Here is a 24,931-nt window from a genome sequence, read left to right on the forward strand (position 1 = left end):
AACCGTCACGCCTACAAGGCGGGGCCAAGGGAGGCGCCTGGAGACCTGAGATCTGGATGGGCGGTGCTCTCACTTGGTTCCGGGACCTTGGACGGAGAAGGTGGGCCAAGCAGAGCTCCAGAGAACACCGCTGGACTGCGATACACCTTCCCCAGACCCCGCGACCTACCGATCCCTTAACTTGTAAGTTACGCCACTAAATAAATCTCCTTTTAGCTACGTGGAGTGGCCATAATAATTACACCAATATCTCCTCACTTGGTTCCGGTTTGTAGGCGTGACGGTTGCCGAAGTCTCAATGGGGGTTGAAACTTCCAGATCAAAGCTGGAATGGCTACCCACTACAGGTCAGTCTTCTGTGATTTCTTTATCAAGTTCTTAGCATTTTAGTGAAATACAAATAAATGGAACAAAGATTTTTGAGACCAAGTTTCTCTATTTTGCTCAGAATGAGTTTGACGTTGTTATTTTCCTGCCTCGGTCCCCTGGTATCAGGAAAAGCAATTCTGAGAAGAAAGATGTTTCCAGAAGAGTGGAATATCTTACCACGAGATTTAAAAAGGAAGGAATAATACCTAGGAAGAAGTGAAATATTTATAAAGCAAGTTTACCATGCAGCAAAAACTCACAGGCTCTAATTTACAGAAGAAGCATAAGCCAAATGAATTATTTTTTAAAGAAAAAAAGCATTCTGAAAAACGTGATTGAGAAAGTTGATCAGAAAACAACCATATTAATAAAGCTAGGACAATCTGATTAGATTTCATATAAATAATGCTTGAAAGGCTGTTTCATGCTGGACTGCTCATTACCCTGGTAATTAGACTTTTCCTTTATGCTAACGTTACTGTTTTTCTTAAGTGATAATTTTAAAAGATAACAGATGTTGGTAAGGATATTGGCAGAAATGTGGGTTGATATAGCTATTCCAGAAAACAGTATAAAGTTTCTAAAGGAATTAATATGAGATCAGAATTGTGATTTAGTAATCCCTCTTCTGGTCAGAAACCTTAAAGAAATGGAATCACTGCCATGTAAAGCTTTGTACAGCCTCATGTCCTCTGAATGATCAGTTATAGTAGCCAAGGTTCTCAAATATTCTCTGTTGAGAGACGAGAATACAAATATGGTATACCAGAATATTATTCAATCCTAAAAGAACAAGCTTCTGCCATATGCCACACATAAATGAGCCTAGACATTATGCTAACCAAAAAAGAAAAAAATCTATTATCTTCTGGGATAGAAAATCTGCAGAAATCCAAGTATACATAGATAGACACCAATATCTTTACATAGAGAAAGAATGGAGAGAGGTGTAGGTCAGGGGACACAAAGTATCAGGTGTACAGAATAACTCCAGGTTTAACGTACAATATAAAGATTATAGCAAAAAAAGTGCCATTAGATGTTAGCTGTTTTGGAAATACTGAGGACTGACTGGTAACTGGAACAATACATACCTTAATTAGCTTAAGTATAATAGTTAGATTTTAACCTGCATGCATTCCACAATTTGCCATGAACCTTAAAGTAATATAAGAAAAATTATAGTGATAGAGTCCCAATGATGTATATAGTAACAAACCCAGCAATAATACTATCAATTAGAGTTGAGCTCCAAGGTTCCAACCAATCCTTCTTTGGGGGAAATGTTAGGGTGGAGAGACAAGGCAGAATTCTGAAGATATGTAACAATAATAGAGTATAAAATGAGATCCTGTTTAGCAAACAGAATCTGGGTTAGGCAGCATGCAAATAAGTGTGGACTGAATTGTACCCCCTGCAAAAATACATTAAAACCTCAACCCCAGAATCATACATGATGATCACTGGAAAAGGAGTCTGCAGTGAGTTGTTAGGGCTGGCCCTACAGTATACAACACAAACTATGACTCGTGCTCCTAACAAGGGGAAACATAAACACAGAAGCAGACAGGCACAGGGAAAATCAACAGGTGGACAGGAAGCTAGAAATCAGGTCCTCATGTCTAAGAACACCAAAGAATGCTAGTAAACCACCACCAGCTGTTTAGGGTAGGTGGCAGATTCTCTCCTCCAGTTGCCAGAAGAAAACAACAGTGCTCATGCCAGATCTTCTGGCCCCTATAACTGGGAGTCAGTAATTTCCATTGTGTAAGGCCAGCGGTGAAGGCAGTGGGAGGGCAGGTCAGAGCGGTCTTGCCTGTCTATGTGCTGATGCCTCTATCAGGAGTGACCAGGTAGGTCTACCTACCCCTTACCTGTCAGGCAAATCGGAGTCCAACACATTTTTACTTCATCTTTACTGTTTCCTCTTTCTTCTATGTGAATAAGTCATTTCAAATTCAGAGTGTTGGTATTCTGATTCATAAATTATTAAGGGTTCAAGGGGTCAAAATATGAGAGAGATATATCAGGAATATCTGGGTCATTTTTTAAAAATATGTAGTTGGGCTACATCTCTCAGCAGTATGAACAAGTGGTGGGGTCTATCTGTACATTTTAAGACTCTAAAATTAAATCTAAAAATGAGATTTCAAAGGTAACGATGAGATAGAGTATTATAAAATATTCTCAGGTCTAATTTCATTCGCTCTGTGATTACACTGTTGTGACATGAATCACATCAGCAGTGTAAGAGCAAGGCTGGCACAGGAAAAAAACATTGCACTTATCTACAATAAATACTTTATGTAAGAAGAGTTGTAAACAGTCTGGTGGAGATGAGCGTAGAACAGTTGGAATGACCCAGAAAGTTATTTTCAGTTTGTAGCAATAGCTAAAACTCTTAGTTCTTATATTTTATGAGTATGCTTCATGAGCTCTTAGCAAGAGGATACTTGCTGTTCTGTAACTGTGGCAGTTTAATGTGACACTGACATTATCATCTAATTACCTTAATTTCTTTTGTAAAATAATATATTGAGAGCACCACACTTATGAAGGTTCAAACTTGACAAATATCTTATGAATTCTTGCCGTAAATGCTGAGCGTTACAAAAGGAAATTTAGTACATACGAGCTCCTAGAAACTATTTACCACTTTAACATTTAACAAGCCATACATTAGCATTTTAAAAGGCATAAAAAAATCTACATCTATAAGCGATGTTATTTAATAGGTTAGCAACATAGATTTTATCCAACAGAAGGGGAGCAGTGCTAATAAAATGAATACTGAGCTCAGTAAAAGTAATTTATACAACAGGAGCTTAGCTGGTGATTTGAGGGCAACTTTCGGTTACATGCGGTGGTTTTATTTGTTCCTAAAATTCATTTTTGCTCCATAGCCTCAAATAATTAGGATTGATAATCTCCTCAGAGGCAGAAGCAAGGCAAATGTGACCTTCCAACGTGTGACCGCCCAGTGGCTTCCCAAACAGATCTAGCCACATAACTGTCACCCACATTCAGAGGACCTAGTTCAGTCCCAGGCATGGAGCAGAATATTTTTGTGCAATTACTTCTTTCTTTCCCCCTTTGAAAGTGGTACACATCTTGGCAAGTAGAGTAACTAACTGCAAGTTACATCCATATAGCAGCCTAGTATACAAAATTAACTTTTAACACAGTGGTTCTCAACCTTCCTAGTGCAATGACCCTTTAATACAGTTCCTCATGTTGTGGTGAGCCCAGCTGTAAAACTATTTCTGTTGCTACTTCTTAACTGTAATTTCATTACTGTTTTGAATATTAATGCAAATATCTGATATCCAGGATATCTGATATGAAACCCCCAAAGGTGCCATGACCCACAGGTTGAGAACTACTCTTTTTTGTTGCTGTTGTTTTGTTTTTTTGTTTCTTTTTTTTTATTAAGAAAGTTTCTGTTTCTTTTACATACCAACCACAGATTCCCTTCTCTTTCCTCCTCTCCCCTCAACCCATTCCCACCTCCTCCAAGGCAAGTCCTTCCATGGGGAGTCAGCAGAGACTGGTACATTCAGCTGAAGCAGGTCCAAGGCCCTTTCCCTCCACAAAGTTGTGTAAGGTGTCCCACTATAGGCACTGGGCTCCAAAAAGGCTGCTCATGCACCAGGAACAGATCCCGATCCCACTGCCAGGGGCACCTTAAGCAGGTCAAGCTACACAACTGTCTCACCTACTGTTTCAGACGGAGAATTTTGAATCAAAAGTGGACCCACAGTAGATGGCAGGGGTACAATCAAAACTTGTATAAGAAAAACTTAGGGGTATTGGAAAGAACTGCCCAAATGAGAGCGTCTCCAAGCATTGGCTGTGCTTGCTGTTGTCAAAGGAAACAACTTAGAAATAGAAATTCCAGTTGAGGAGTCCTGAAATTATGAAATCCTGAGTGGAAACACTCCTTGCCAGATTTATCATCTTCCATAAGGTATGCTTTTAAGTATCTTTTCCATAGAAATTGATTGATTAGCTGGAATTAAGTCAGTAGAACTGTAATCATTACTAAGTTGTAAAAGTGCCCTGATGTCTTCAATAACTGAGTCATCTATTATTACACTTCAGCATATAGATATTGTAGTATTAATGTTTTGTATGTATATTATCTATACTATCAATTGGAGGTGCTAAAGCTTTTTCATAAGAAATGCTTTATCGTTTATATATCTTATGGGTTGCAAAATATTACAACTGCTTTGCAAGTAATTGAGGAACTTTAAAGAAAATTTACAGACTCTGTGATTATATTTATATGTCTCCCAGAAAAAGACAAAATCTAAGGACAGAACTCTGAGCAGTGGGTTCCATGGGTGCGGTGGGGCAATGGTTTGGTATCAAAGAAACATGCCAGCTGTGTTAGGAGATGGGATGCTTTACTCCTCCGCTGAGGTGGTGGAAACAGTTGTTCTGTCACAATTGTTCACTCATACATCTAAGGGGAAATTTATACATGAATATTCTGATATCACCTGGATTGTTAAAAGCATTATACAAAGAATAAAGTGAAAACTACCTGTTACTTCATCCCTCAGAAATATTAGCTATCAATATTCTCCTTCTTGTGGTTATTCTAGGGTTAGGTTACATCAACACATATTTTTCTTTTCTTTTTCTTTTTTGCTTTTTCAAGGCAAGGTTTCTCTGTGCAAGTATTAGCTGTCCTGGAATTCGATTTGTACACTAGGCTGGCCTCAAACTCACAGAGATTCGCCTGCCTCTGCCTCACAAGGGCTGGGATTAAAGACATGCACCACCACTGCCCTGCTAACATGTATTTTTCTAAAAAAAAAAAAAAAAGACCCCAATTTATAAGCTACTTCATAACTGTTTTCAATAAATTATGTATCATAAGCAGTCTTGATTTTTAATGAAGACTCTTAGCAGCATATTTGGTAGTAATTATATTCTTTGCTTGTGTTAATAATCTAGTATTATATTTATGTTGCCTCTAAGTATTTAATTGTGGAATAATATTCTCATCTATGCTTACCTAAACATTTATATATCTGTATGTACTTGGGTGGTGGTTTGATTAGATTGCATAACTACCCATTAACTTTCAGAATTCAGACTGGAAAATATATGAAGTCATGGTATTACACTTCCAGCATCGACATCAGATGCTTATCATTTCTATATTTAATTTAGATCATTAAGTAATTCTAAATAAATAACCATTAAAATAATTCTAGAAAGGTAGAGTATTCCTCAGTTTTCTGAACCTAGACAAGAAGCAGAGTCTTGCTTGTACTGTGGACAAGGTGTATCCCTGAGCCCCAAATATTACTCATTCTAATTGATAGTGGTATCCTGAGAAGTTCCAAAGACCAAAGGAGGCAGGGTTTAGCTGTAGGAATATGTCATTATGGGTATGTCTTTGGGGACTCTAGATTGTCTCCTTCATTTTCTGCTTTTGGACTAGCCTGTAGTGAACAGTTTCCTTCCACAGTGTCTTTCAGTCCAGGACCAGGACCTTTGAATCGGCACACCGCAGACCCAACTGCTTCAACCAAGGAGCAAAATTTAAATATATGCTAACTAAATATTTTTTTTTCTGTTCTGGATATTTGTATACTGAAACTGACTCATAATCCCACTAATCATTTCACATCTGGAAGTAGAAGTTTGACGTTAAGACACGATGTTTTTTTAACATCACATTTTGTGGATGTTTTTAACTTTTAAAAATGTCTCTAGTATTTGGATATATGTAGTCTTTGTATTCATTCTGCATGTTGTCTACAAATCTTGAGTGTTTCTTCATCCAGCCTTCCTTGCCTTTACATAACCTGATGAAGTTTGTCTTTCCATTGTTCTGTGATCTGGTGAGGGACAGGGATTATTCTTCCCTGTTCTAGCAGTGGGGCCACCATAGGAGCAGTGGACTCTTGCAGCATCACTTTTGTTCTTCGGGAACCCCAAAAAGCTGGAGGTCAGAATGCCGAGAGCTGTCGTGACTGCTGACTCCTGAGGCTCTTGGTCCTGTGCACAGGTCTGTAGAAACATGTTCCTATTAAAGTTCTCTTTGTTTAACCTTTTTATATATGTTATATATATGTTTTATATATGTTTTATGTATGTTATAACCCTAAGAAATACAAGAGTGAAGCAAAGGGCAACAAGTTAACTAATGAGATAACCATATTGTCAATGGAAATTTACTAAGAATTCAGTAGTAATGCTTTGTGTGTTTGTGAAATAGGGATCACACCAATGGTGTGTAGAAAACTTAAGAGAATCAAATTTAATAGAATATCTCAAGATTGAAAATAATGAAATATAGGAAAGAATGGAGGAACATTAACCAAAAGATGACAATAAGGTAAAGAAAATCTTAATAAATAATCTTTGTGCTCTCTGTACAAGACAGCCACAATTAGCAAACAAAAACAAAGGATGTCCAAGCAAATTTGAATTTCAAATAAGCAATGAGTAATTTTGCTGTAAGTATTTTGTCTGAAATGCAAATTCCATTTGGCATTCTCTATTTTATTTGGCAACTGTTGTCTTTGTACATAATTCATTTGCACTGTCTAGCACTTTCCAAAATTTCTTGATTTTTCTACTGAAAATTCAAGAAATGACAAGTGTCCTGGAGGCAAGTGGATCAAGTCAAGTGGATCAAGAAGTCAAGTGGCTCAAGAGCTAGTCTAGAACGACTTGTAGAGAGGCAAATCATCCAAACAACGTGCTAAGAATCAGAGTGATTAGGCAGGGAGACAGGGCAGGAATTCTGCATGTGGAGTCACTAATAAGAAATATATTCTTATGATGATTCTGAAGGAGCTATAACAAATTGTACTGCATAAGAAAGAATACAAAGTTTAAATATGTGGCATTGGGTTGTGGTTTGATAACAGAGCTATGAAATAAAAACTAGATTATTCAAGAAGGTAGGCACTAGTAGAAATATTATAAACATTTAGGAAGAGGTCAAATCAGTGGAAAGAGAAAAATATCATCCTGGACATCAGGATTTGTGTTCTAGTTTGGCTCTGAACAAGCCCTAGTCTTTCCAGACTTCATTATTTTAACTACAAGGTGAATTTTGGCTAATGTAGAGTTTTCTACAATCCAGAAATCCAAGTGGAATTATACATCAGAGAATAGAGCAGGAAATCTTCCCAGTTACAACAGCAACCACTGTTTCAGAATCAGGAATTCAAGATTCAAGTTAAACAACATCTAGGAGATGCTGGTCCTTAGGTGGAAATCTCTGCAGTGCATCTCAGCAGTAGAGATCAAGCATCTCTGTATAAGGGAGGCAGGTTTCTAACACTGCACAAAGCCAGTAACTATGGAACAAGCATAGAGATAAACCAAATGAAGAACCGCTTTTAATTTTAATGAAATGGAAGAGAAAAACATAAAACACCTGGGCTGGTGTGATGAGTCAGTGATTGCAATCAGAGTAGTAGACAAGGTATGGGATGACTAAAATTAATCATGTTTGAAAAAGACACATACACACACATATACAGTCATTTAAAAAATATTCATAGAATAATAACTATGAATATGTACATATTCATCTAACAAAGTATATATATATATATTATATACATTTATATTCATATAAAAAGTTTCTTTGAAGTTACATCAAGGCATTATGCTCATCGTTAAGAGCCATATGTTGACAAATGAAAAACCCAGTGCCAGATGTGGGCTATCTTCCCCTCCCCACTTGCTGGTCACTGGTGTTGTAGCGAGCTCCTGAATCAATACATGCTATTCTTATTGTGCTTGCTTGCCCACCAGAACTCTATTGCATGACCTTGTTACTGAAGACAACGCACATTGTTCACAGGACATGGAGAAACAAAGTTGTACTAAATAGAAAGCTTCCTTCTTTGTGGCTAACTTTCATAGTACTTGAAGATATGATGTAGGCTGCCTAGGGGAAACAATCACCAACCATCTTATCAAAATAATAATAATGACAAGTTACTAACGTGAACTCTTGAGTGCAATAATGTCATGAATGTTATGGGATCACCAACCGCTCTTTGATTGGATTTAAGGCCTTCTACACAGGAACAAATATATTCATTGTACTGTAAATCTGACCAACAAGTCATGGTGGGGAAACTCACAAGCCAATGGGTGGATTACTACTATCACCTTGTTAAATGCAGGTAGTATCAAACTACCTTCAGAATTCATATTTCAATACTCACATGATATTAAAGCTGTCAGATCTCAAAGAAGTTTCTTTATGCAGAGGATGATTATTAACAAAGGAACTCACAACTGGTCAAAGTGCAGAGGTTAAGTGTCAGTGGAATCTTCAGCCATTCATGAGAAACCTTTATCACTGCCACATCCCCCAAGGATAAGGCACCAATATTGAAAAAGAGGCTAGATGACTGGAAGTGCCAGAGTTTGGGGAGGACTAACACAAAGCATTGTCTTCTGGATGTGATATCACTGTTGTTCTCATAAACTCACAGTAGCCATGGTTTGCCTGAGCAAGATCTAGCCAAGGTTAAGCCAATCAACATTCTATCATGATGGGAAAGGGTTTCATGAGCCCCATTCCTAACTGAGGAAGTATGGACACTTGATGGTTAAAGAAGAAAAAAATCGGTTTTCTGTATAGTATGGCTCTTGTTAGGTCAATTGTGCTCTAGTGTATGGTCCCAGACCCAGGAATACATGGGAAGCACAGAGTATGGTCCCACACCCAAGAATAATACATGGGCAGTACAGTGTATGGTCCCAGACCCAGAAATACATGGGCAGCACAGTGTGTGGTCCCAGACCCAGGAATACATCAGCATCACAAATTGGACTCAACATATTCTTAAAAGAAAACAAACAAAAATGAAACCATAAAACTGAAGTAGTAGGGTGATAGTGACTTATTCATCATAATGGATTCTAATCCTGAAATTTGAGCCCAAATAAACTCTTCCTTCCTTGGTTTGTGTTTACTAGGTATATTCTTGCAGTGTAAGACAAGTAACTATCAGACCATGCTATAAGACAAACTTAAGAAAAACAACCATAAAACCCATTAAACCTTCTCTGTGACTTATACTGGAAGAGAATAAACAAGTCAGAGACTGAGTAGGGGAGAGAAGAATTCCATGGATTTCACCTTCCTTTAGAGAAGAGAGAGAAATTATATATATATATATATATATATATATATATATATATATATATATATATATATATATATATATCAGCAGCTCTGGGAAAAGAATTCTATGAAAAATTTCTGAGACTAAATACTTAATTTATGGGCTTAAGTCTCTAGTGCTCTGACATTTGATTCACATAAAATGTGTAGGACTAGACATTGCACAATAAGATATATATGTGCAAAAAGATGACTTTATTTTGAAAGTGAAAAAACTCTGAAACAGTAAGTGTGAAAAGATGCAAAGGTGATTTTTTTATGCTGCAGAGTTAATTCACATACCAGGGTGAAATGTTATGGGCTTATGTTTGATTCCATTATAAGAGATCCATTTTGATAGACCTCATTAGAGACATGCTAGAGTTATAGGTCCATCGAAGACAGAAAGAGATGTAAACAAGCACACAAGTGAAAGAAAAACATCACTAAGCAATCAGAGGCATGAATCTCCTAAAATATGCATTGAAGTCTAGGAAGAAACTACATTTAAACAGAATTGTTAAATCTACATAAAGAACAGCCAGCTTGTGCAATGTCAGAAGAACAAGAAACCACTAAGTCATTTCCTGCCCTTTTTTCTGTGCAAATATGGACATTTCAGAATCTACTTGCAGTAAGATAAGGAGAAATCTACTCCTAGGCTCCAAATCCAAGAATATATAAAAAAAAGGAAAGAAAGAAAAAAAAGAAAGAAAGAAAGAGAGGGAATGAAAGGAAGGAAGGAAGGAAGGAAGGAAGGAAGGAAAGAAGGAAGAAAGGAAGGAAGGAAGGAAGGAAGGAAGGAAGGAAGGAAGGAAGGAAGGAATCATCCACTATGATTTACTAGGCTTCCTCCCAGAGATGCAGGAATAGTTCTATGTAAATTGATATATATCTCCAACCCATAAACAAACTGAAAGACAAAAGAACAGAAGATCATCTCATTAGATGCAGAAAAGTCCTTTGACGAAATCCAACACACCTTCATGAAAAAAAAGTCTTAGAGAGACTAAGGATGCAAGACACATTGTAAACATATTAAAGGTAGTTTATAGCAAGTCTATAGCCAGCATTAAATTAAATGGAGAGAAACTCAAAGCCATTCCACTACAATCAGGAAAAAGACAAGGCTGTCCACCCTCTTCATAGCTATTCAGTATAGTACTTAAAGTCTTAGATAGAACAATGAAACAACTGAAGGAGATCAAGAGGATACAATTTGGAAGGGAAGAATTCAAAGTTTCTTTATTTGCAGGTGATATGATAATATACATAAGTGACCCCAAGAATTCCACCACAGAACTCTAACAGCTGATAAACAATTTCCAAGTAGCTGGACACAAAATTAACTCACAAAAATCAGTAACCCTCCTATGTACAAATGACAAACGGATTAAGAAAGAAATCAAGGAAACAACAGTTTTCACAATAGCCTCAAATAATGTGAAACATCTTGGTTAGGGTTACTAACTCTAGTCAAGCAAGTAAAAGACTTTTATTTATTTATTTATTTATTTAGTTATTTATTTAGTTATTTAGTTATTTAGTTATTTATTTTGGTTTTTCGAGACAGGGTTTCTCTGTGTAGCTTTGCGCCTTTCCTGGAACTCACTTGGTAGCCCAGGCTGGCCTCGAACTCACAGAGATCTGCCGGCCTCTGCCTCCCAAGTGCTGGGATTAAAGGCATGCGCCACCACCGCCCGGCTAAGTGAAAGACTTTGATGATAAGAACTTAAAGTCTTTGAAGAAAGAAATTGAGGAAGATATCAGAAGATGGAAAGATCTTCCGTGCTCATGGATTGGTAAACTAGCCATCTTATCAAAACAAATGCAAACTACAAGTTCAGTGAAATATCCATCAAAATTCCAATAGAATTTTTTACAGATTTTCAAAGGATAAATTTCAACTTCATGTGAAAACACCAACAACCCAGGATAGCTGTGAAATCCTAAATAGTAAAAGGACTTTTGGAGGAATCACAACCCTTGATTTCAAGTTGTACTATAAATCTAGAGTAATTAAAAAAAAAGTATGGTATGGTGAAAAAAAAGACAGTCATATTGATCAATGGAATTGAATTGATGACCTAGACGTAAATCCACACACCTATGAACACCTGATTTTTTATAAAGAAGCCAGAGTCACACGTTGGAAAATGACAGCATCTTCAACAAATGGTTGGGCGAATTGGATGGCTACATTTAGAAGAATGAAAATATGTCCATGTTTAGAACCCTGAACAAAGATAAAATAAGATAAAATGTAACACATCAGATTATGATTAAACAAACAGAAAGAAAATTGCTTAAGGAAATATATAAGAATCAGAGACCCAATCTATGGCATATTCAGGAACCCCATAAAAACAATAAGCAAGAGGCCATAATATATACACAAAAGACCTGTAGCATACAAAGAGAAAAGAAAAAATATACAAATAAATCAAAATTAAAGAATAATAAGATAATTAAAAAAGAAAAAGAAAATCCATGACATGACATAATGACACAAGGAACTTCCAAAGATACCACTGATTTTGTTTTTTATTGGCCACCTACTTCTGGGGAAGCAGCCTACTCTTAAGAGTACTTTGCTTTTCTAGTGAAATTCCCTTGGAGAAAACTAAATTTTCATTTGAAAGATGTTATCAACTGCAGACACCTTCTGGGTTAGGGATGGAAGCTTGTGTCCATTTCTCCTTTCAATTATGGGACCCCATCTGGTACAGATCTATGCGGGCACCCTGGTTGCTGTCTCTGTCTCCATGAGTTCATATTTGCTTTAATTATTTTGTTTTCTTGGTGCCCTCTGTACCCAATGCATTTTACACTCTTTCTGGCTCTTCTTCAGAGGAGTTCCCTGAGATCTGAGGAGAGGGATCTGATGGAGGCTTCCCTTTTAGGGATGAGAGTTTCAGGATCTCCTTTCTCTACATAATGCTTGGTTGTGGGTCTCTGTATTTGTTCTCATCAGCTACAGAAGGAAGCTTCTCTAATGATGACTGAGCAAGGCACTGATATGTAAGTATAGCAGAATGTCATTAGGAATCACTGTATTGCTACGTTTTTATTATTTAGAGAAGAGGTATTTGGTTTTACTCTAGGTCCTTGGGCAATCTTGTCTAAGGTTCTCAGTCATGTAAGCAGTGTTGGGTACAGTTTCCTTCTAGTAGAGGAGGCCTTAAGTCAAATCAGATATTGGTTGGTTACTTGACAAGCTGTGCCCCACCATTGCCCTAGCATATCTTGCAGGTAGGACATTAGTAAGTCAAAGGTTTTGTGGTTGTGTTAATTGTTTCATTTCTTCTTATTATTGTGGAGAGTATCTTTCTGTACCAAAGACTCCTGCACATAGGGGTTGAGGTTCTATGTATGTTGACTCCTCCATGGTCACTGAGTTGTGTAGGTGATATCTTCACCAATGTGGCCTTGCCATAAGTTTGTGGAGAGCAACCTGTAGTCTTGGCAACATCCTGGGTTGTTTGGAGATTTTTTTTTATTTTTATAATTTTTTATTTAAAAAAAAGATTTTCTTTCCTTTTACATACCAACCTGTTCCCCCTCCCTCTTCTTTTCTCGCTCCCCCTATCTACTCCCATCCTTTCCTCATAGAGAGTAAGGCCTCCCGTAGGTAGTCAACACAGGCTGTTATACCATGTTGGGGCTAGACCTAGACCCTCCCTTCTGCATCAAGGCCAAGTAAGGCATTATATCAAGGGAATGGGGTCTAAAATCCAAGTTTGTGTACTTGGGATAAGTCATGGTCCCATTGCCAGGGGACCAACAAACACATCCACATCAAGCCACACAATTTTCAGCCACATTCGGAGGGCCTACTTCCATCCCAGGCAGGTTCCCCAACTGTCAATCTAGAGGCTATGAGCTTCCATTAGCTTGGGTCAGCAATTTCTGTGGTTTTTCCCATCATGATTCTGACTGCCCCCCCCCCCCCCGCTCTTATAATCTTATAATACTTCCTCCCTCTCTTCAACTAAACTCCAGGATCTTGGCCAAGTGCTTGGCTATGGGTCTCTGCTTCTGCTTCCATCAGTTACTGGATGTAGGTCCTATAACGACAATTAGGGTAGATACCAATCTGAGTGGAGGGAAAGCTTAGTTAAAGAACCCTCTCCACCATTGCTATGAGTCTTAAATGGGGACAATCTATGACTTCCCAGGGTTTTCCCTAGCTGCAAATTTCTCCCCATCCCCTTAATGGTACTCTCTGTCAAGGTATCTCTTTAATTGCTCTCTCTCCCTGTCTTGGCTCCATGTTCCCACCTCCCATCCCCTCCTATACCCTCCCCTCTATTCCCCTATTCTCAGTTTGCCCACGAGATCTTAACCCTTTTTCCTTCCTGAGGCAATCTATATCTGTCTCTCTTAGTGTCCTCCTCTTTACCTAGCCTCTCTGGGGTTGTGGATTGTAGGCTGGTTATCAATTGCTTTGCTTCTAACATTCACTTATGAGTGAGTACATACCATGTTTATCTTTCTGGGTCAGGGTTACCTCGTTCAGGATGATTTTTTTCTAGTTCCATCCACTTGCCTACAAATTTCATAATGACATTTATTTTTACTGCTGCATAATACTCCATTGTGCAAATGTACTACATTTTTTTATCCATTCTTCTGTGGAAGCACATCTAGGTTGTTTCCAGGTTCTGGCTGTTATGAATAATGCTGCTATGAACATAGTTGAGTAAATGTCCTCTTGGCATGGTTGGGAAACTTTTGGGTATATGCCCAGAAGTGGTATTGCTAGGTCTTGAGGAAGGTGGATTCCCACTTTTCTGAGATACTGCCACACTGATTTCCAGAGTAGCTGTACAAGATTGTATTCCCACCAGCAGTGGAGGAGTGTTCTCCTTTCTCCACATCGTCTCCAACATAAGCTGTCTTCTGTATTTTTTAGCTTAGCCATTCTGACAGGCATAAGATGGTATCTCAGAGTCATTTTGATTTGTGTTTCTCTGATTGTTAAGGATGTTGAATATTTCCTTAAATGTCTTTCAGCCATTTGAGATTTGTCTGTTGAGAATTCTCTGTTTAGCTCTGTAGCCCATTTTTTAATTGTATTATTTGATATGTTGCGGTCTAGTTTCTTGAGTTCTATACATATTTTAGAGATCAGCCCTCTATCTGATGTGGGGTTGATAAAGATCTTTTACCATTCTGTAAGCTGCCTTTTTATCTTATTGACAATGTCCTTTGCCTTACAGAAGTTTCTCAGTGTCAAGAGGTCCTGTTTATTAATTGTTCCTCTCAGTGTCTGTGCTACTGGTGTCATATTTAAGAAGTGGTCTCCTGTGTCAATGCATTCAAGGCTATTTCCCACTTTCTCTTCTATGATATTCAGTGTAACTGGATTTATGTTGAGGTCTTTGATCCATTTGGACTTGAGTTTTGTTCATGGTGATATGGATCTATTTGCATTCTTCTACATGTAGATATCCAGTTATGCCAGTACCATGTGTTGAAGATGCTTTCTTTTTTCCATTGGATAAATTTGACTTCTTTGTCAAAAATTAGGTGTTCATAGGTGTGTGGTTTAACATTAGTGTCTTCAATTTGATTCCATTGATCAATGTGTCTGTTTTTATGCCAATACCAAGCTGTTTTTATTATTATAGCTCTACAGTAGAGCTTGAAGTCAGGGATGGTGATGCCTCTGGAAGTTTCTTCATTGTAAAAGATTGTTTTGGCTACCCTGGGTTTTTTGTTTTTCCATATGATGTTGAGTATTGTTCTTTCCAGGTCTATGAAGAACTGCATCGGGATTTTGATTGGGATTGCACTGAATCTGTAGATTGCTTTCAGTAGGATTGCCATTTTTAATATGTTGATCCCATCTGTCCATGAATATGGGAGATCTTTCCATTTTCTGATATCTTATTCAATTTCTTTCTTCAGAGATTTTAAGTTCTTGTCATGCAGGTCTTTCACTTGTTTGGTTAGAGTTACCCCAAGGTATTTTATATTATTTGTGGCTATTGAAAAGGATGATGTTTCTCTAATTTCTTTCTCAGCCTATTTATCATTTGTATGTTGGAGGGGTACTTTTTTTTTTTTTAGTTAATCTTGTATCCTACCACATTACTGAAAGTGTGTATCAGCTGTAGGAGTTCCGTGGTAGAATATTTGGGGTCACTTATATAGACTATCATATCATCTGCAAATAGTGAAAGTTTGACTTCTTCCTTCCCAATTTGTATCCCCTTAATCTCCTTTTGTTATCTTATTGCTTTAGCTAGAACTTCAAGTACTATATTGAATAGTTATGGAGAGAGTGGGCAGCCTTGCTTTAGGTCCCTCTATGCAATATTTCCCCTTTTGTGGCATCTTTTGCTCAGCATTTTACTTTCTCATATTACCCACATTGACATAAATGGCAGGATCTGATACTGTTTGTGATGCTTTAATAGGCAGTTAGAACCTAACTCAACAGCCCCCGCTGCCTCACCCCAAATGGTCAGTTTCAGAAAAGGAAGACAATGATGTTATAAAACATAGTGGTCTGTCCTCTTAACTATTCAAATAAGAGGCCACACAAATGGCCCAAGAGATAAGGTCAGATAAAATTTCTTTCTTTTTTTTTTTTTTTTTTTTGGTTTTTCAAGACAGGGTTTCTCTGTGTAGCTTTGCGCCTTTCCTGGGACTCACTCGGTAGCCCAGGCTGGCCTCGAACTCACAGAGATCCGCCTGCCTCTGCCTCCCGAGTGCTGCGATTAAAGGCGTGCGCCACCACCGCCCAGCCAGATAAAATTTCTTAATTGCTGTAAAAATGGACCCCATTCACTGTAATGCAAGGGACTCTCTCAGAATTCACCTGCTGTGTGTCTGCCTAAAGTGCCTATTATTCATTAAAACTTTCATATCAATCTGGCCAGGCAAATATTTTACCCTACTCCTCTGGCTCTCATCTCAACATGACAAACTTTAATAACAGGGCATGTCCCTCAGACCTTACATAAGGAATTTCTAGTTTGGCTTTGAGATCCTGCCGGATGTCAGTCAGGAGAAAATGTAATGACTCACCTCAGGCAGGTCACGTTCTACTGATGACCAGCTCTAGTTTGTGGGTTATCATGTTAGAACACTGTTGTCCCTCCAAATCCATGTTGGATTTTCATTTCTAAAGCAATGATAATATTGAGAGTTGGGGCCTTTGGAAGTACCAACCCAGGAGGTTCACCATCATGACAGAATGTGTCACCTATAGAACAGGGCCTGAAAGAGAATACAGTCCTTCCCAGGATCATGTGAGAACATATAACAAACTTCCATGTTAGAACAAGAAAGCAGCCCTCATATATCCCAAAATACACCTCATGCATTCCAAATATCATAATCTTAACATATCTACCCAATAAAACATAGAGCTTCAGGGGCCCATGTTTTCACTGTTACCATTTCTGTTGTTACTACTGTTAAAGTGGAGCCAGTCCTTCCTAGGGTTTGCTTGTGAAATGTCCCATGTAGACACTTCTGTGTTTGAACTCATGCTCTCCAGCAGGTAATGCTGTCTTGGGAAGTTGTGGTCTAGCTTTAGCAGGTGGGGTCTAGCTCCAGGAAGCAGTTTGTTAGCCTGGTAATTGGAGGTGGAGTGACCACCAGTACAGTGTAAGCAGCCACATGCTAACACCAACTACTCTTGCCACCATGCTTTCCATGTTCTCACAGAATGTGAGCCCAAACAAACACTTCCTTATGTTACTTTCTGTGGGGCACTTGGTAGCAGTGACTGCAGAGTAGCTAACACAGGCCTTTGACAGGAGTGTGCCCATCCCTCATTGGTCCATGGGCTTTGCTCTGACCTCACAAGGAGCCACTGTGAGGAATGACTGACACCTGTGCATATAACACACTGCCTAGGGCTGGGTTTTGTCCTTCTAGTACAGAGAGCTGTTAGGTGGTGATCTGTGGGACTTGGATGTTGGTAAAAGTTTTGGACCTGGATATCGGTGAAGTTTTGGACTCGGATGCTGGTGACTTCTTGTACTTGACAGAGTGAGTTTTTCTCTCACTTTGCTGGTTGTGCTTTGGGGGTATTGGTTTCATTTTTCCTTTAATTTCTTGTATTTTATGTTCTGGTTTTAGAAGTTAGTTTTTTACATATTTTAAATTTTCTTTGTTAACTATCTTCCATTTTTTTTTCTAACTACTCATTTTCTTTTGTCTCTTTTTACTTTATAAAGATTTTGTTAGTAATTATTTAGCATAAAAAGTAAAAAATATTCACTATAAACATTTCTGTATATGCACATAATGTTTGATATATTCACCTACTTTACATACTTACCCCCCCTCCTCTTTACCCTTCACCATCCCTAATATCCCCTTTTACTATCAGGTCCCCTCCCCAAACTGAGATCCAAGACTTGAAAACAAAATGTCATTGTGGGACTGGCCTGTTATACACAACACCATGATTTCCAGGTCCATGCGTTTTTTCCCCTGAAAAATGACAATTTCACTCTTTTCGGCTGAGTATATGATTCTTGCCCTTCTGTTTCTGCACAGCATTGCTAATCAGTTGGCATATTTGCAGCCCCTTACATGACCGGGGTGAACCCATCTTCATCATGAAGTTATGATCCTTATAAGTGCTGTTGAAGTTTGTGTGAAGTATTAAGTACTCTAAGGACTGTTGCCATCTGTGTTCACCAAGGATGTTAATTATACCTTTCTCTTGTTACTGTATCCACCTGGTTTTGGGTACCTAAGTAATACAGGGCTCCTAGGATGAGTCTGGAAGCATCCTTCCCTTTTCATTTCATAGAATCATCTGAGAAGCATTGGTATCTTGGTGATATTTTGTTTATGCTCTAACAAAGCTTTCCTGAAGATCATTAAGACAAAGAAGCCAGTAACTAGAGAGACTTCTTAACTCTAGCCATCCTCAGACTAAAAGTGTGCAACATTCTGTCTCCAGGAATCCTCAGACTGAAATGCAATGAGCTCCTGTCTCCTCCCACCTCTCTCTGCCCAGCCATTTTCCCTTCTTGTCTCCACCTTTCTAGTACTGGGATTAAAGGTGTGGAGCCATCAACACCTGGCCTCTATGGCTAACTAGTGGCTTAGCTCTGCACTCTGATCTTCAGAGGTTCTGATAAGAAATCACCAATGAGTTTGTCTGATCCTGGAGTTTTTTTGTTTGTTTGTGTTTGTTTGTTTTTGTCAAGAGATTATTTTAAATTACTTATTTCGATTTTGTTGCTTTTTTTCTGTTTTAAATTAGTTCTTTGAGAATTTCATACAATATATTTTGGTCATGTTTATCCCTTCCTCCAATTCCTCCCAGATCTTCCATACTCCCTTTCCTACCACCCATATTTGTGTCTTTTTGTTTTTGTTTTTCACCATCAAGTACAGTTTCTGTTGTCCTTATACTCTTGGATATATGGCCTTCCACTGGAGAGTGGTCGGTCCCACCTACCAGGGGCCACACCCTTAAATGTGTTCTCCCTCTCCTGGAATCTATCAGTTGTCAATAGTTCGTCAGGGGTGTGACTTCTTGTCCCACCTCCCCTCTTCATGCAGAGATTTTTGTCTGGAGTGAGCTTAAGCAGGTCACAATGCTGTAAAGTCAGATGGGCAACTGCCCTGCTTTGTCCAGAAAACAGTTTGTATTGTCATCCACTGCCTCTGACTCTGACAGTCTTTCAATTTAGGTGTTTTTTATCTTCTCAGTTGAGTTTTGGTAGCTAATGTGTGTCTAGAAGTTTATTCTAGATTTTTCCAATTCACTGGAACATTTTAAAAACATTCCCTAGTGATTGTCTAGATGTCTGGATTTCAGTTGTATCTCTGGTAATACCATGTTATTTTGTCTCCCATATTATTAACTTGTATCTTAAAGTTTTCTATTAGTTTCTTATTTTGTCTCTATATTATTAACTTGTATCTTAAATTTTCCTATTCGTTATTTTGGCTAAGATTACATCAGTTACATTTATTCTTAAAATAATCAAGTCTTTGTTACATTGGTCTTTGTATTATTTTAGTTTCCATTTTATCATTTTCTGCTCTGGACTTGAGCATTTCTTCTATTTCTCTTGGGTTTGGCTTGTTCTTGTTGTCCTATGACCATGACATGCATCATTAGGTTATTTTGGACAACCATCTTTTTTTTTAACCGCGGGAATTTATAGCTATAAATGTTTCTCCTAGACCTGCATTTAATTAATTTTTATCTTGCATCACTAGTTGGTCTTGGTTCGAGCATTTATATCAACAAAGATGAGGAAGTGGGAAATGGCTCAAGGCAACACCCTACAGTACAACTCCTTTGACGAAGAGGCTTAACAGAACACTATCAAATCCTAAAGACCCTTGGTCGGGGAGCATTTGGAGAAGTAAATTGGCTAGCCATCTACTCACCCAGGACAAAGGATAGCAGTAAAAGTTCTCCAAAAAGCTCAAAGAACATCTTCATCAAATCAGAAATTGAAATAATGAAATCTCTAGACCATCCCAATATCATTAAACTTCTTCACATAATCGACACCCACAAAAAACACTTACCTGGTTATGGAACATGGCATAGGCGGAGAGCTGATGGCCAGGATTGTGGAGTTTGGCTACCTACCTGAGGACGAGTCCCGTAAGGTATTTAAACAGTTGGTGTGTGCCCTTCAGTATTGTCACAGGAAAGGGATTGCTCACAGGGATCTAGAAGCCTGAAAATATTTTAGTGGACGGCAAAGGAAATATAAAACTCAGTGATTTTGGGCTGGGCACCAAGCTTCCCATGGGGCAGAAGCTAGCATATTTCTGTGGGACCCTTCCTTATTGCGCCCCAGAACTCTTTGAAGGTGGAGGCTACGATGGCCGAGCAATTGACATCTGGAGTATTGGGAGTTGTACTCTACTTTATGTCTACAGGGTGCCTCCCTTTCAAGGGAACTACCTTTGGAATACTAAAGGACAAAATCTTGGCAGGAAAGTACCCCGTTAATTTCAAGCTGTCGCCAGAGGCTTTGGGATGTTATTGCTAAGTTGTTAACCGTAATTCCTGGAGAAAGACCCAAGAATAGGTGACGTTGTGGACTTTCAATGGCTGAAGCATGGCAATGAAGGGCTACCCAGACCCCACTGTGATGGTCATCATGGGCGTCATGGGTTATAAGCAAGGAGAGATAATGGAAGCTTTACGGGAGAAGAAGTTTGATCAAGTGATGGCCACCTACTTGATTCTTAGGCAGCAGTCACCCTGGGAAGATGACATTATAAAACATCTTCAGTCCAAGCAGTCTGCTGGAACCTTGAACCTTACAGGCCTTCCCACAATACCTAAAGTGACTATAAAGAGGGGATCTAGTGTCCCTATCCTTCCCACTTCTTCCATTTTGCCCACTCTACCTGAGAGTCCCGAGAATGACAAAAAGGGGAAAACGAGGTACAGTATGCCTCCCACCGTGAACTGCCCTGACAAGAAAACAGCCCCAGTTCACAGAATCTGCCCCCAGCGTGTACATGAGGCTAATTTCATGAACAGCGCCCGGGGGGATTCAGAGAGCACTATTAACACCTCCGATGAAATATGTACCACAGTCTCTTCAGCACTGGAAACTTATTCCAGCAAGTTATCCTGGAATGTGTCCAAAGCTGGCCCTAACAAATCAAAGAGCAAGGCGTCTTCACAGGATGTTTTATCTCATCACACCCCAATGGAGGAAGTTCAGTGCCAAGACGTCAACATACCAGGTGAAATTATTGGCTCATCTCTCCCACAAACCTCACCTCAAGAGGACCTCAGAGGACAGCCCCACAGCATGTCTACTGCTGGTCGGAGAGGTGAAAGGACTAGCTCATCTCTCTCACAAACCGCACCTCAGGAGGACCTCAGAGGACAGCCCCACAGAGTGGCTACAGCTAGTCGGAGAGGTGAAAGGACCAGGTCATCTCTCCTACAAACTGCACCTCAGGAGGACCTCAGAGGACAGCCCCACAGCATGTCTACTGCTGGTCGGAGAGGTGAAAGGAGCAGCTCATCTCTCCTACAAACTGCACCTCAGGAGGACCTCAGAGGACAGCCCCTCAGTGTTGCTACAGCTGTTTCAAAGAACAACATGACCTCACAAGATAGATCAACTCCATTCTCCAGCAAGGAGGCCCAGGATGAGGGTCCGATTGTACAAGAAAAAGACCTCAGCCCATCCTCCCCAGAAACATCCCAGGGACACCTCAGTGGCCGGAGACAGACTGCACCCAGAGCCCCCTTTAGAAAGCGGATTTGGAAGAGCCTACAGAGCAGGATTATAAAAGGCCTGAGAAGTTTATGCTGCTGCATACCAACAGAAAAGAGGGAGCGCCTAGGCTGCAACAAAATCCTGCCTGTGACCTTAGAGGACCATGGAGGGAGCCAAGGTAACAGGTAGGTGGAGAGGCTCCAATGCACTTTTGTATCTAGGCCTCTTTTTTTTTTTTTTTTTTTTTTTTTTTAATGATCTTTTCTTTAAAGAAAAAATATTTATTTACTATATGTATGTGGAAGTTAACTTGCAGGAGTCAGTTCTGTCTTTACACCATGTGGGTCCTAGGGAATGAATTAAGGTCCCCAGGCTTAAGGTCAAGTACCTTTACTCAGTACGCTGTTTCCTGGACTAAATGCTATGCTTTTAAATAAAAAGATTATAGGAATAGGTGATACTATATTATCACACCAGAAAGCAAATCCCACAGTATCCTTCCTGAGAAACTTGACCTAGATGTAGATAGACAGCAGAGGATAGTAGCCTGAGGCTGGGCAAGGGTGAGGAGAAGGGTGGGTAAAGAGCAATGGGGCAGGCACTCAGGAGGAATCAGACTGCACAGGGCCAGCACAGCCAAGCAGAAGACCTGCATGTTCTCCTAAGAGGGCCCTTTCTTGTGTCTGTTTCAAGTGCTGTTGGAGGCACTGTGCTCCCCCTAAGCTGAAACCAGAGAATGAAGAGCAGCATGCTGAGGATGCACACGGGCGCTGGAGAGAGCCAGGTAGGAAGTTCAGATGGCTGTGTGCCATGGGAAGCTGTGTTCATATCACAGGCTGAAACTAGGTGCAAAGTGTTCCTGTGTCTGCAGATGATGACTTGGGAGGAGGGGGCATGGCACACCCTTCTCACATCACCTGGACCCTGAGGACTGAGAAAGGATTCTGGGAGGCGGGTCTGACAGACTCATGATCCTCCTGACTCTCCCTTGTAGGTAGGTTCATGATGGCTGGTGGTGCCACAATTGTGCCAGTAAAGTGAAGCACTCTGTGGGACCAGAAGTCCTTTAAACAAGGATCCACGGAGTGCTGTGATCATTAGGAAAACAGGCCTCAGAGGACCTTCCATGCACAGTGTGATCGTCATTCCAGCTACCTGTCTCCAGGTGTACCTGTGAGCCATTAGAAGAGACATCGGCACCGGAAGCAGAGGAGGACCCCAGAGGGCCTGCCCAGTTTGTATGTGTTCACGATGAATATTGCTGACCAGGTTGGAGCCAGACACAGAGGGACGAGTTTGCAGGGAGTGTCCATCTTGTGCTCATTTGGGAAGGTAGAGTGTGTGAGAACAGGTGAGTCCATTAGTTAAGGTGCAGCTCTCAGCACCATCCTGAACTACTAGACAGCTTGCTTCCCGTCCCCACCAGATCCAGACACCTTCACAACTCACCCTAGCACTTACTGGTGAACTGCTTGTTGCTTTGCAACCTGAGTCATATAGATGCACTCTTCTGTACTCTGTATCTGAACAGACAGGGACACACACACACACACACACACACACACACACACACACACACACTCACACACATACTTCTCCCAATGTACCTCATGCACAGTTGACACTAGTGAAGTTTGCTTGAACTGGAGAGGACTCCTATTCAAGCAAGATAATTTCATATTTCATGTGATTTCCCTCCTGGAAATGCCTCAAATCCCTCTAACTCAGCTTGTTCCTGTCTCTACCCCCAACGCAATCACTTACCACCCTGCTCTACTGCTTCGCAGGAGTCATATGAAGCCAACACATGCCATGGTGCACATTTTGCCCCAGGGCATCCGGTCATGTGCAAGGTAAGGCCCACCAGCTGTGCTTTGAGTGGAAGCAAGGTGAAGTCTGGAGTGTTTGACAGTTGGATTCAGAGATGGAGCTGGTTCCAAGCGTGATCGTGGATAGAATCTGTTGATGGAAAAACAATGGCAACCCCCGGCCTGACAGTGCGGGTGTTCCTCTGGGTGGCTCATGGTCTCCTGCCATATTTCCACCTCCTAAGATAACTCAGAGACACCTAAAGAGATTTAAGGGGTCAGATTCACACCCCTCCTTAGGCCCACACTCTAGTACACCCCAAGACCACACTTTAGTACACCCCAAGACCACACTCTACTACACCCCAAGATACTATTTTCAATAGTATCTCACACAAAGATCCCAGCCGTTTTCTTTCTGACATCCTGTAGGGACATTACCGTTGCTGAGGCTTTGTGTCCCCAGGCAGCAGGCTGGGAAAGTCCTTTGCTGCCTGTATGACCCTATGCTGGGGCTACCAAAGAGACTCCTGGGACTACACTCAGCAAGGGACATTTTCAACTGGATGGTGCTTAGAGCAGGAGATGCCACTCAAGCCCTAACACACTGGATGGAAGAGGGACACACAGGTGATACTTCTCTGCTCAGGCCATGGGGAAGAGGTGATTGGTTACAGGGTGATGGACAACTAAACATTTTGTAATCTTACCAAAATGTCTTGTTTTCAGGTCTCCTTGATAAAAGAGGCTTCTTCTGATTGACAGAGAAGTTGGGCCAGAGACTCTCAAGCAGATGGACTAAAGAGGAACAAGGGAAAATGTCTACTGATCCAGGTAGCACCCAGGCCCTTGTACTAACCCCTGGTTTAGGGAGAACAGTGGCTGAGGCAGCTCAGAGACTTACCTTACTGAGGGTGATGCCTCTCTGTACTGGCAGGAGCCACCTGAGGGTGAGGTGCTGCTCAAGTCCCCTCCATCTACTCTATGGAGTCAGCTGTTGTTACTGTTTTCTTGGTCACCTAGGCAGGGACACCACTTCTCCATCAGAAGTACTGCCGGCTGCAAGAGACAGACATAGAGAACACTGACAGTAATTTGAGAGCTTTTTAGAGTGGGGCTCCTTTTAGAGAGTGACATCAACCAATACCTAGAGAACTGAACCATGAAGACAGTCTCTAAGGAAAGGTCCTAGATAGTGAGAGCTGAGGGACTGATGACTTTATGCCTTGTGTATCCAGGTGAAGATCAGCCATGGAGGATATGCTCAGAGAGCTGGGCATAAGATTGCTCTGCAGAAGTGTTACCAAGAAAGACAGGCACCAGACAAAAAGATATACGACACAAATATCTGAATAAAGAGACTGTTTTCTTGCTATAATAAATTCCTTTGTATATTTGAA

The 24,931-nt window shown here is 40.2% G+C and overlaps 1 pseudogene; it reads left to right on the top strand.

The window, feature by feature from the left end:
* Window positions 1-24,931, top strand: LOC131908823 (sperm motility kinase X-like; annotated as a pseudogene).

The sequence above is a fragment of the Peromyscus eremicus genome, chromosome 4 (assembly GCF_949786415.1).
Source record: "Peromyscus eremicus chromosome 4, PerEre_H2_v1, whole genome shotgun sequence".
Lineage (NCBI taxonomy): Eukaryota > Metazoa > Chordata > Mammalia > Rodentia > Cricetidae > Peromyscus > Peromyscus eremicus.